At 45.0% G+C, this 13,270-nt stretch overlaps 1 non-coding gene across 1 annotated transcript; it reads right to left on the bottom strand.

The window, feature by feature from the left end:
• Positions 1-1,151: 1,151 nt before the first annotated feature.
• Positions 1,152-1,226, bottom strand: Trnat-ugu. Its single transcript has one exon. It is a non-coding gene; the product is annotated as a tRNA-Thr (tRNA).
• Positions 1,227-13,270: the final 12,044 nt, after the last annotated feature.

Here is a 13,270-nt window from a genome sequence, read left to right as displayed (position 1 = left end):
AGTATGAAGGTATGTTGAAACCATAACCTCTATCGAACATGAAGTGTAAAATCTTCCAGTGCGTCAGGAAAATAGTTTGAGAGTATTGCATGACACTTTCGTATAGTCAGCCGGTCAGGCAACAAGTATGGAGCCACGCTACTGTCTCACAGTACCCTGGACCAGATGTTGATACCAAAACGAACTTGGTAACCACAGTCGCGGGTGGCATGCGGGTTCACGTCAAACCACTGGTGGGCATGAAAGTACGTTCAAGACACCCTCGCGAGTGACCGCTGCTTCATTCCATCATAGCCGGCCGGGGTGGCCGAGCGGTTCTAGGCGCTTCAGTCCGGAACCGCGCGACTGCCACGGTCGCAGGTTCGAATCCTGCCTCGGGCATGGATGTGTGTGATGTCCTTATGTTCGTTAGGTTTAAGTAGTTCTAAGTTCTAGGGGACTGATGACATCAGAAGTCACATAGTGCTCAGAGCCATTTGAACCATTCCATCATATAACAGTGCTTATGAAGTCGTCGCTGGCTTCCTGTTGCTGTCTGAACCATTCACAGAATTGCAACCAGCAGGCGGCGGTCAGCAGGAAGTAGGCGTTGCGTAAAAGAAAAATTATAGGAGTACAGTCCATGCTCATGCAGCACGTATACGACCGTGCGTTGCGAGACACGCAGCTGCCTTGCTACACTACCTGTACTTCGCTGGACTTCTTCGTATCTGACCTCCAGAATAGCTTCCTCAGTTGCTGGAGTACGGCGAGTTCGTGGACGACCTCTGTCACTCGATGGTGGAAGAATAGGACCTGTCTCCCGAAGTCAAAGCACCAGACGACGAAACACATTTTTATCGGGATGACGGTCGACCACAAGATCTATCAGCATATTCACGAGCGGCAACACCGGCCCGGTTATCAAATGCATCAAGGACCAGAAGCATATCCACATATTCATCGCATGCGTATGTCATACGTCTGCCCAACTGTTTTAGAATGACACAAAAAGTAAATACGATACTATATATGACGATAGTATCTGTTCCCGAAAGAACAGTTACCGTGGATGACCATGTAGCTTTGCTAGAAATGAAATGATAATTAAATGGACACCCTAGCTGCAAACAGGCGTTGATGTACTTCATTGGAGACATGCTGAAAATGTGTGCCCCGACCGGGACTCGAACCCGGGGTCTCCTGCTTACATGGCAGACGCTCTATCCATCTGAGCCACCGTGGGCACAGAGGATAGTGCGACTGCAGGGACTTATCCCTTGCACGCTCCCCGTGAGATCCACATGTCCCCAATCAAGTACATCAACGCCTGTTTGCAGCTAGGGTGTCCATTTAATTATCATTTCATTTCTAGCAAAGCTGCATGGTCATCCACGGTAACTGTTCTTTCGGGAACAGACACTACCGTCATATATAGTTAAATATGGCTTTCCGGCCATTGACCTTCTTGTGCGAACGCACACACTATGCCCGAACTCGTACGGGACTTGGTAGATTAATCTGCCACGAGTAATGAGTATGATGGGCAAACATCTATTAGGCGTACTACGAATGTAGTGGTGTGGACATGTTGGGAATGTGGATCTCACGGGGAACGTGCAAGAGATAAGTCCCTGCAGTCGCAGTATCCTCTGTGCCCAGGGTGGCTCAGATGGATAGAGCGTCTGCCATGTAAGCAGCAGATCCCGGGTTCGCGTCCCGGTCGGGGCACACATTTTCAGCATGTCCCCAATGAAGTACATCAACGCCTGTTTGCAGTTAGGGTGTCCATTTAATTATCATTTCATAAATACGATACGTTTGAGAATGTACATGGAGTGTGTCATGGGCGCGTCACTCGGCTAGCAACTAGTCCCCGTCTACTGAACAGCGCAAACAGAATAAACACGTCATTAGTCGCAGCGGCCTGTGCTGCGTTACGTGCATTACATGTCGTACAGCTCTTGATCTGCATGATTCATCCCGACACTGTTATTAGTGAAATGTTCGTTTTCGAATTACACTGTTTACCTAACGGTATTACACGTGATGGTTCCACATTTCCATCGATGATAATAATAATAATAACAGCAACGCATGGCGATAGTAAACATCATCGGCTTATCAGACTCAGTGCTGTGAAAGGCATTATTAGTGGCTCCATGGTGATACTACATACGAATAGTAACCCAGTTTGGAGATTATTCACAAAACACTGGTGACTTAAGGCCCTAAAGAAATATACTGGACCTGAAAGTGGCAAGATTGATGGTTGATACTAATCTGTGGGTCCATTGGGGGAGAGTACGCAGAAAACAGGTTTGAAATCCAGTAGATGCAGTGGTGCGAAGGAATTAGTATCCACCACGTGCAAAAGGCTTCTTTTAAGAACTGACAAATACAAATGATTATACTTCCATTTCAAATGGTTCAAATGGCTCTGAGCACTATGGGACTTAAATGCTGATGTCATCAGTCCTCTAGAACTTAGAACTAATTAAACCTAACTAACCTAAGGACATCACACACATCCATGCCCGAGGCAGGATTCGAGGATTCGAACCTGCGACCGTAGCGGTCGCGCAGTTCCAAACTGTAGCGCCTAGAACCGCTCGGCCACTCTGGCCGGCTACTTCCATTTCTGTGTTCGTAATAAGTAAGTGAAAATGTTTTGTAGAAGACCCAATGTAATCGCTGTATGACCATTATGACGACAAGTGCCGTACCACGCAGACTACATTTAGCAAATAAAAACAAATACGCATCGACCCAGAATCGGACCCTCTACCTCTTGCCTGCCGACCCAAAACGCTATCCACTGCACCACCGGCACAGCACTGCTGCATTTTCTCGACAGTTGTAGTTACGGTACAAGTGATTACAGTACTGCCAAATTGCCGATCTTCAACGTCCATTAACTGCCAGAAATATGCACAGGACCAGATTATGTGACAGACGTTTTTGTATTGCTATATGTGAGTAGTTGCCTTTAGAAGTCAGAGTGCGTGAATTTTTCTCCATCCTGTATATCTAAACTAGAAAATTTAGAGCGGAATATGTTCATACATTTCCGTAATATGGCGTAATCTGCATACTTAAAAACTGATGGTAAATTTCATATATTTGAAATCTCGTTTCAAGCATGATAGACTGCCTGACAAAAAAAGTTTAAGTACCAAGAAGCAATCTCAGACGTCAATGCAACTTCATATACTTACACAACGTCAACAGGTAAAATAAATGATTATAGTTGTAATTCTCTGGGTCATAACGGCTATCGCAGTGCATTAGTATTGTTCGTTTTTTGTGTTAATGGAGGAGGAGAAAGAGATTTTAGTGTTTCGCGTCTCATCCACAACGAGGTCACTAGATACGGAGCACATGCTCGGATTAGGGAAGGATGAGGAAGGAAATCGGCTGTGCTCTTTCATAGGAACCATATCGGAAATCGAAACAATTTAGGGAAATCACGGACAACCTAAATCACGTTGGCCAGATGGAAGTTTAAGCCTTCGTCCTCCCGAATGGGAGTCCAGTGTGACAACCACTGTGCCACCTCGCTCGGCTTTAGTGTTATTACCAGGGCTGTAGGGTATATAGGGTAAACCAGAAATCCACCAAAAAACTTTCAGAGATGGTGAAATAGATCAAAACTAGAAAAAAATAGTAAATTTGAGCTATAAAATACATACCTTAAAAGCTATGAGCACTTGAACTGCGCCACAGTGAGACACATCTCGTCTTTTGAAAGTGTTTTGCTGTCCTTATTTTGAAAGGTGGTAGAGAGTATGAAACAAACGAAGGGATCTCCACCAAACGTGGACTGTAAACCGCATATAATGGTAACTACGAGCACTCGTTCATCTTCGGTACAGTAGAAGACGTTTCTTCTGCTGAACAAGTGCTCATAGCTGTTAAGTTCTGCACTTTAGACCCCATATCTACGGGACATTTATTATTGTTTTGGTTCACACTACCTCATATCAAAATACTGAAACCGAAAAGGCCGCGCGGGATTAGCCGATCGGTTTAAGGCGCTGCAGTCATGTACTGTGCGGCTGGTCCCGGCGGAGACTCGAGTCCTCCCTCGGGCATGGGTGTGTGTGTTTGTCCTTAGGATAATTTAGGTTAAGTAGTGTGTAAGCTTAGGGACTGATGACCTTAGCAGTTAAGTCCCATAAGATTTCACACACATTTGAACTTTTGAAACCGAAAAGCTTGCAAAAGTAGAGATGTGTTTCATAGTATCCGAGATGAACAAGTGATCACAGCTCTGAAGGTATACATTTCAGAGCCCATGTTTACTAGACTTTTTTCCTTGTTTTGAGCCATTGTAAAACGTCTGAAAGTTTGTCGGTGGAGTTCTGGTTCGCCCTGTATAATGGGCTCGAAGAGCGTGATTTTCTGAGTGATCACTGTACCGCTGTTTGGGACATGGATATATCACGTACTCGTGTGAGACAGCGTAACCAGGACCTGACAAGGTTTGAAAGGGCCCTCGTTGTGGGTTTCAATTCAGCTGGCTGGCCGTAACGTGCAACATCCAGATGTGCGGGGCATTCGGATATGACAGTTGCCTGATTTTGGATTACACGGAAACGTGAGAGCAGGCATACGGTCTGACCACCACTAGAGAGCATCGCCATATTGTCCACGAAGCACATGGTAACCCATTCACATCTACCCCTTCCGTCCAAGAACAAGTAGTGGACTCCCAGCGACATTCTGAATCATCCCGCACCATTGGTCGCAGACTAGCAGCAGCGGCCCGATTAGGGAATCACCTTGCTGCCGTAAACACACGGTTGATTTTGGAATGGTGCCGTGATCAGGATGCACGGATTGCTGATTAATCTTATTACCTAGTGTTCTGCGATGAATCGTGGTTTCTCTATCACACCGGATGACCGCCTTGGGCAAGTATGGCGGCAGTCTGGGGACACATCCCATTCTTCCGATATTTTCCCGAGGCACAGCGGTGTTACTCCTGGGTTTCGTTGGGTGGGGAACCATCGACTGCGACCAGATTATGGCTGAGAGGAACACTGACAGCACAAAATTATATCACGGGCATGCTGCATCTTGTGGTACTTCTCACAGGACAGTACAGGGGTGTCATTTCGACAATGTTTGTCAACACACGGCACCTGTCTCTATGAACTATCTGGGTGATGTTGAGGCACTCTCGTGACCCGCACGTCAACTGTGTCTCAGTGCCACTTAAAATGTTCAAATGTGTGTGAAATCTTATGGGACTTAACTGCTAAGGTCATCAATCCCTAAGCTTACACACTACTTAACCTAAATTATCATAAGGACAAACACACACATCCATGTCCGAGGGAGGACTCGAACCTCCGTCGGAATCAACCGCACAGTCCATGACTGCAGCGCCCTAGACCGCTCGGCTAATCCCGCGCGACTCCCAGTGCCACTACCCAGGGTATCGATGACCAGTTGTAACAAATCAGGACAGTTTTCCTCAGGAGGGGATAGAACTGCCGCATGGCAAGAGCTGACCAGTGCGAAAATTATCGCACAATCAACTTAACAGCTCACACATCCAACTTACTGACAAGAATAATATAGAGAATGATGGAAAAGAAGATTGGAAGATTGAGGGTGTCTTAGATGACGATCAATTTGGCTTTAGGAAAGGAAATGGCACCATATTGGCAATTCTGACGTTGCGGTAGATAACGGAAGCAAGAGAAAAGAAAAATCAACACACGTCCGTACGATTTGTCTACCTCAAAAAAGCATTCAACAGTGTCAAATAGTTAGTACAAGGCGTTCGAAATTCCGAGAAAAATAGGGGTAAGCTACAGGGAGACAGGTAACATACAACATGCACAAGAACCGAGAGGCAATAACAAGAGTGGAAGACCAAGAACGAAATGTTCGCATTACAAAGTCTGTAAGACAGGGGTGTAGTCTTCCGCCCCTGCTGGTCACGCCACACAACGAAGAAGCATTGATGAAAATAAAAGGAAGGTTCAAGAGCGGAATTAAAATTCAAGGTGAACGGATACCTATGATAAGATTCGGTGATGACATTGCTATCCTCAGTGAAACTGAAGAGCAATTAAAGGATCTGCTGAATAGAATGAGCAATGTAATGAGTACAGAATATGGATTGAGAGGAAATCGAAGAAAGATGAAGGTAATGAAAAGTAGTAGAAATGAGAACTGCGAGAAACTTAGCAACAGGATTGATGAACACGAAGTAAATGAAGTTAAGGAATTCTGCTACCTAGACAGCAACATAACCCATGACAGACGGAGCAAAGGCATCAAAAGCAGAGCAGCACTATCAGAAAGAGTATTCGTGACCAAGATAAGTCTACTAGTATCAAGCATCTGCCTTAACTTGAGAAAGAAGTGTCTGAGAATGTGCTTTTGGAGCACAGCATTGTATGGTAGTGAAACATGGCCTGTGGGAAAACCGGAACAGAAGAGAATCGTAGCATTTGAGATGTGATGAAACAGACGAAAATTAGGTCAAGTGATAAGGAATGAGTAAGTTCTGCACAGGATCGGAAAGAGATGGAATATATGGAAGAAGACAAGAATAAGGGACAGGACGGTAGGACGTCGTTAATACATCAGGAAATAACTTCCATGGTACTAGAGGGAACTGTAGAGGGTAGAAACTGTAGAGGAAGACAGGGACTGGAATATATCCCGAAAATAATCTGAACGTAGATTGCAAGTACTACTTTGAGATGAAGAAGTTGGCACAGGAGACGAATTCGTGGTGGGCCGCATCAAACCAGCCAATAGGTGCATGCATCCAGGCCAGAGGGGGTCCAACATCATACTGATAAGTGGATTCGTTCTGCTAAGTTCTATGTAAATTTGACTGAGTTTTATAACCACTGAAATGAGTTCACATACCCTCTTAACACATGACTATTTTCCGTGTGTCCCTTTGTCTACGGAGAAATGGAGGCGGAGAGTGTTATACACGGTGATTCACAAAGATATGCAAACAATTTAATGTGTTATACTACAAGAAAAGAAAAAAGTTCTGGCCATTAAAATTGCTACACCAAGAAGAAATTCAGGTGATAAATGGGTATTATACTAGAACTGACTGGTGATTACATTTTCACGCAATTTGGGTGCATAGATCCTGAGAAATCAGTACCCAGAACAACCACCTCTGGCCGTAATAAACTTGATAAGCCAGGGCATTTAGTCAAACAGAGCTTGGATGGCATGTACAGGTACAGCTGCCCATGCAGCTTCAACACGATACCACAGTTCATCAAGAGTAGTGACTCGCGTATTGTGACGAGGCAGTTGCTCGGCCGCCATTGACCAGACGTTTGCAATTGGTGAGAGATCTGGAGAATGTGCTGACCAGGGCAGCAGTCGAACATTTTCTGTATCCAGAAAGGCCTGTACAGGACCTGCAACATGCGGTCGTGCATTATCCTGCTGAAACATAGGGTTTCGTAGGGATCGAATGAAGGGTAGAGCCACATAACACATCTGAAAACTAACGTCCACTGCTCAAAGTGCTGTCAATGTGAACAAGAGGTGACCGAGACGTGTAACCAATGACACCCCATACCATCACGCCGGGTGATACGCCAGTAAGACGATGACGAATACACGCTTCCGATGTGCGTTCACCGCGATGTCGCCAAACACGGATGCGACCATCATGATGCTGTAAACAGAACCTGGATTCATCCGAAAAAATGACGTTTTGCCATTCGTGCACGCAGGTTCGTCGTTCAGTACACCATCACAGGCGCTCCTGTCTGTGATGCAGCATCGAGGGTAACCGCGGCCATGGTCTCCAAGCTGATAGTCCATGCTGCTGGAAACGTCGTCGAACTGTTCGTTCAGATGGTTGTTGCCTTGCAAACGTCCCCATCTATTGACTCAGGGATCGAGACGTACCTGAACGATCCGTTACAGTCATGTGGATAAGATGCCTGTCATCTCGACTGCTAGTGATACGAGGGCGTTGGGATCCAGCACGACGTTCCGTATTACTCTCCTGAACCCACCGATTCCATATTCTGCTAACAGTCATTGGATCTAGACCAACGCGAGTAACAATGTCGAGAAACGATAAACCGCAATCGTGATAGGCTACAATCCGACCTTTATCAAAGTCGGAAACGTGATGGTACTCCTTTCTCCTTCTTACACGAGGCATCAGAACAACGTTTCACGAGGCAGCGCCGGTCAACTGCTGCTCGTGAGTGAGAAATCGGTTGGAAACTTTCCTCATGTTAGCACGTTGTAGGTGTCGCCACCGGCGCCAACCTTGTGTGAATGCTCTGAAAAGCTTATCATTTGCATATCACAGCATCTTCTTCCTGTCGGTTAAATTTCGCGTCTGTAGCACGTCAGCTTCGTGGTGTAGCAATTTTAATGGCCAGTAGTGTACTTTTTATAAGACAGTATATGTTGAGTGGAGTATCATTTTCTTATAACCTAATCCGATGCAGATTTCAGTGCTCTCCCACACAGGCCAAAACGATCTCATTTCGCGTTAGTCTCGTATGCTTAAAAAATAGGACAACGCGTCTCCAGTTGAATGCTCGCTGTTTCTAGCGACCACGCTACCAGGGAGAAATGAAGTTGTTGTGAGGTCGCGGTGCCCTGAGTGGGAGACACGGCAGCGGTGGACATAAAAAGTGGCGGTGTCCCTTTCCGTTTCGGTTTGCACACACACGACCACCTTCAGGAGACCGAGCTTCTAATTAGCGCTGCCCCGCGTAATTAGCGGCCGCGACTCGGCCGCTATCGGGGGCCGCCTTTTGTCCACGCGGAGACACGGCAGGTTCCCTCCCCCTCTGCCCCCCCCCACCCTCCTGCTCCCCACCTCTCTGCTTAATTACCGGGACACGCCGCGCCACGCATCTTCCTGGAGAGGAAAGCTTTTCTCTGACTCCCGGCCGGTAGCAGTGACACTTGTTCTACCCGCTTGCGCACTGTGTAGTGAAATCAAGACCACCAGTTTACTGGTTCCGTCTTGCAGCGATAAAGCTTTCTGTTTCACGGCCAACATCACGAAACACTTCCAGTGATGAAAATGGAAAACGCTGACGATGTACACCTCCACTGAACGCTACCAAGGTCATACTCCAGTATTTTCATCTCTACAATGAACGGTATATTGAATAAAATTTCATTGTACGACCTAGTATTTTTAGTACTGAAAAAGTCCTACAGACGGAGAAATGTTAAACTCCATGAGGTCTACAATTATCGGAACATTTTAGGGGGATATTGCAACACAGCTTGCTCAGAGCACATGCACATGCAGCTTATTGGTGACTTCGGGACTTGGTTAAAGGTGGAATCATGTGAATGAAAAACACATGCAGTGTGCCGAGACCTGCTCTCACGAATCGCAGCAGTGCAGTGACTGCACGACGAGATGGGCGCGCGACAGCAGTATTGCAAGAATAGCAATCACCGGTACGGATGGCGGATGTCTCCTAATCAACAAGTTTTCGCTTATATCGACTTTTTTTGCAACCCAGTTTACCCTGACTGTTAAAATCGCTCAAAATAAGCGGTTTCTGCAATAATCGATTTTGTTTTTTATTCCTATTGTTTCCTATAATAGATGCAGAAATCTAAAATAGATTAAAACGTTTTTACTCTCTCAATTTCAAGATGGATGGTATCAAAATATTAAATTAAGTAGTCGAGTTAACGAAACATTAGGCCGTCCACCGTCGCTACGTTTCTCGCTAAATGGTAAGTGACTGAACGCTACAAAAATCCCAGTGTCCTCCCACTGCTTTAAATTTTTTGAAATCCTGCTCAAAAATAATATTGTAATCGTGATTCACACCACCGTTTGGGTATTACGAATAGTCAGTGTTTAAGGGTGAAAACTGAGACTGAAGAAGTCTGTTTTTCGTGTTAATTTGTCTGTTTTAAAGAACCGCAAGCAGAAACAGATATATTATGTAGAAACAGACAGCAGATCAGATGATTTCTATTTTTATTGTATACTATGAATGACTATGTTCTTAATTTATTGTTGTTGTTGTTGTTGTGGTCTTCAGTCCTGAGACTGATTTGATGCAGCTCTCCATGCTACTCTACCCTGTGCAAGCTTCTTCATCTCCCAGTACTTACTGCAACCTACATCCTTCTGAACCTCCTTAATGTATTCATCTCTTGGTCTCCCTCTACCATTTTTACCCTCCACGCTGCCCTCCAATGCTAAATTTGTGATCCCTTGATGCCTCAGAACATGTCCTACCGACCCGTCCCTTCTTTTTGTCAAGTTGTGCCACAAACTCCTCTTCTCCCCAATTCTATTCAATACCTTCTAATTAGTTATGTGATATACCCATCTAATCTTCAGCATTCTTCTGTAGGCCCACATTTCGAAAGCTTCTATTCTCTTCTTGTCTAAACTATTTATCGTCCATGTTTCACTTCCATACATGGCTACACTCCATACAAATACTTTCAGAAACGACATCCTGACACTTAAATCTATACTCGATGTTAACAAATTTCTCTTCTTCAGAAACGCTTTCCTTGCCATTGCTAGTCTACATTTTATATCCTCTCTACTTCGACCATCTTCAGTTATTTTGCTCCCCAAATAGCAAAACTCCTTTACTACTTTAAGTGTCTCATTTCCTAATCTAATTCCCTCACCATCACCCGACTTAATTCGACTACATTCCATTATCCTCGTTTTGCTTTTGTTGATGTTCATCTTATATCCTCCTTTCAAGACAGTGTCCATTCCGTTCAACTGCTCTTCCAGGTCCTGTTAACAAATTTCCTTCCTCTTTCATTTATTTCACAGAAATGGCAGACTAATCATTACTGTTTTAAAGCAAATTAAATATTTTAGTTCATTGCTACGTCACTTAGTAAAATTATTTCCAGAATGGGGTTCGTGCTGTTCTGCAGCACAACAGATGTACAGCAACGGCATCGAGAAACCACCGTACAGACCAGGTGGGGCCACGTCTCTCACACTGCATTGAGTCACGGCACACAGCAACTGAAACGTTATTGCCTCAACAGGGCCCAACCAATTCTTATGCCATGTGCTTGTCGCTCGTTTCTGTCAGTGTCGTGCCGGCCGCGGTGGTCTCGCGGTTAAGGCGCTCAGTCCGGAACCGCGCGACTGCAACGGTCGCAGGTTCGAATCCTGCCTCGGGCATGGATGTGTGTGATGTCCTTAGGTTAGTTAGGTTTGGGTAGTTCTAAGTTCTAGGGGACTGATGACCACAGATGTTAAGTCCCATAGTGCTCAGAGCCATTTCTCAGTGTCGTTATTAAAATAGCGCTGATTGCTTTTCCCATTTTCCACAATAACACAGTATTTGAAATCAATGCAAATTTTACAAATAAAGTTTCTTTTAAAAATGAAAAATTTAGCAATGTTGCTATGGCTAATTGATATTTCGGTTTTATACACGGTTGTTAGTAAAAAATAACAAAAAATACCTTTTTCTAACCGAGACTAATTACCGAAAAATGGCAAATGATTCAAAAGGCTCTGAGCACTATGGGACTTAACATCTGAGGTCATCAGTCGCCTAGAACTTAGAACTACTTAAACCTAATTAAGGACATCACACACATCCATGCCCGAGGCAGGGGATACGAACCTGCGACTGTAGCGGTCGCGCGGTTCCAGACTGAAGCCCCTAGAACCGCTCGGCCACACCGGCCTGCTAAATACCGAAAACTATCGGTAATTAAGAACTAAAATACCGGTATCAGTCGTAGCCGATCGTTTTTTTCCATATCACCGGTCCTTTCATACTGACTGCGCCGCGAGATGATCATAGAAGGAAAGACGGTTTAATACTCAACGAGAGGAGTTCGTTCCTTTCTCGTATCCTTCACGTTCCCGTCTCCTCCTCTACTTGAAGAAAGCGTTAGCTCGGTGCGTAATTCTAAACGAGCGTTGTTGTCAAGTGATTTCCTAATGAAGCATCATAAAGAAATGGCTACTACAGTACAGGCGTCTACCGCTAACGTGGTTTATATTGCAACAGTGCGCTTGGTTCATTCAGCTGCCGCCTACACGTCTTGCTCATATTCAATAATCAAACGATGGAAAATCCGTGATGGAATGCAACATTATTATGAAAAGGAAAGTTGCTACTCACCATATAGCGGGGATGCTAAGTCGCAGATAGGCACAACAAAAAGACTGTCATAATATAAGCTTTCGGCCAACAAGGTCATGGCTTCAGCTGCCAGAGACTGCAGTCATGTGTGTGTAAGCTGCGTTTGCGTGTGTGTGTGTGTGTCGTCTATTTTCGACAAAGGCCTTGTTGGACGATAGCTTATTTTGTGAGAGTCTTTTTGTTGTGCTTATCTGCAACGGCCTTGCCGCAGTGGATACTCCGGTTCCCGTGAGATCACCGAAGTTAAGCGCTGTTGGGCGTGTCCGGCACTTGGATGGGTGACCATGCAGCCGCCATGCGCTGTTGCCATTTTTCGGGGTGCACTCAGCCTCGTGATGCCAATTGAGGAGCTACTCGACCGAATAGTAGCGGCTTCGGTCAAGAATACCAGGAGAGCAGTGTGCTGACCCCACACCCCTCCTATCCGCATCCTCCCCTGAGGATGACACGGCGGTCGGATGGTCCCGGTAGGCCACTCGTGGCCTGAAGACGGAGTGCTACCTGCGACTCATCATCTCTGCTGTTTGGAGAGTAGAAACTTTCCTTTTCATAATCATGTTTAGTAATGGAATTCTTGGTGCTACTTCGCTGCCGTTCTGTGGGCTCTCGAAGGTCAACGAGTGCGCGCTGAAGTAAGTATACTGTACAATATCACCGAAGGTTTCGGATTTTTACCGAATTTAGCAGCTTGGCGACCGGACCGAGACTGTTTCAGCTAGAGTGCTTCAAAGTATTTGATAAAATAATGAGTGGAACTGAGAAAACATCTCATATACATCAAACAATTTCGTGTGACACTAATTTCCTGTCAGAAAATACCTGTAATGAACGCTCTCTAATTGAAAACTGTTCTCCTGATTTTGGTGCTAAAAATAACAGACATATTCATAAGCAGAGCTGCTTAACAGAGCAGCTGCTTTTAAGTTCAGGATTAGAGGTGATGAAGAGCATTGACACGGGCTCGTATTTACATATTTTGAAGGTTTTTTTCTAACTATTGATTAATAAATGCTTATCCAAACATAGAAATATCTTTGAGGGTACTTATGACAATGACAGTCACTCCAGCGTCTTGAAAACACAGTTTCAGCAAATTAAAATTATAGAAATACTAGTTAAAGCCTAGTATAGATGAAAGAAGT

The sequence above is a fragment of the Schistocerca americana genome, chromosome 7, assembly GCF_021461395.2.
Source record: "Schistocerca americana isolate TAMUIC-IGC-003095 chromosome 7, iqSchAmer2.1, whole genome shotgun sequence".
NCBI classification, from domain to species: domain Eukaryota; kingdom Metazoa; phylum Arthropoda; class Insecta; order Orthoptera; family Acrididae; genus Schistocerca; species Schistocerca americana.
The sequence above is the reverse complement of the archived record's forward strand: the minus strand, read 5'-3'. Positions and strand labels throughout refer to the sequence as shown.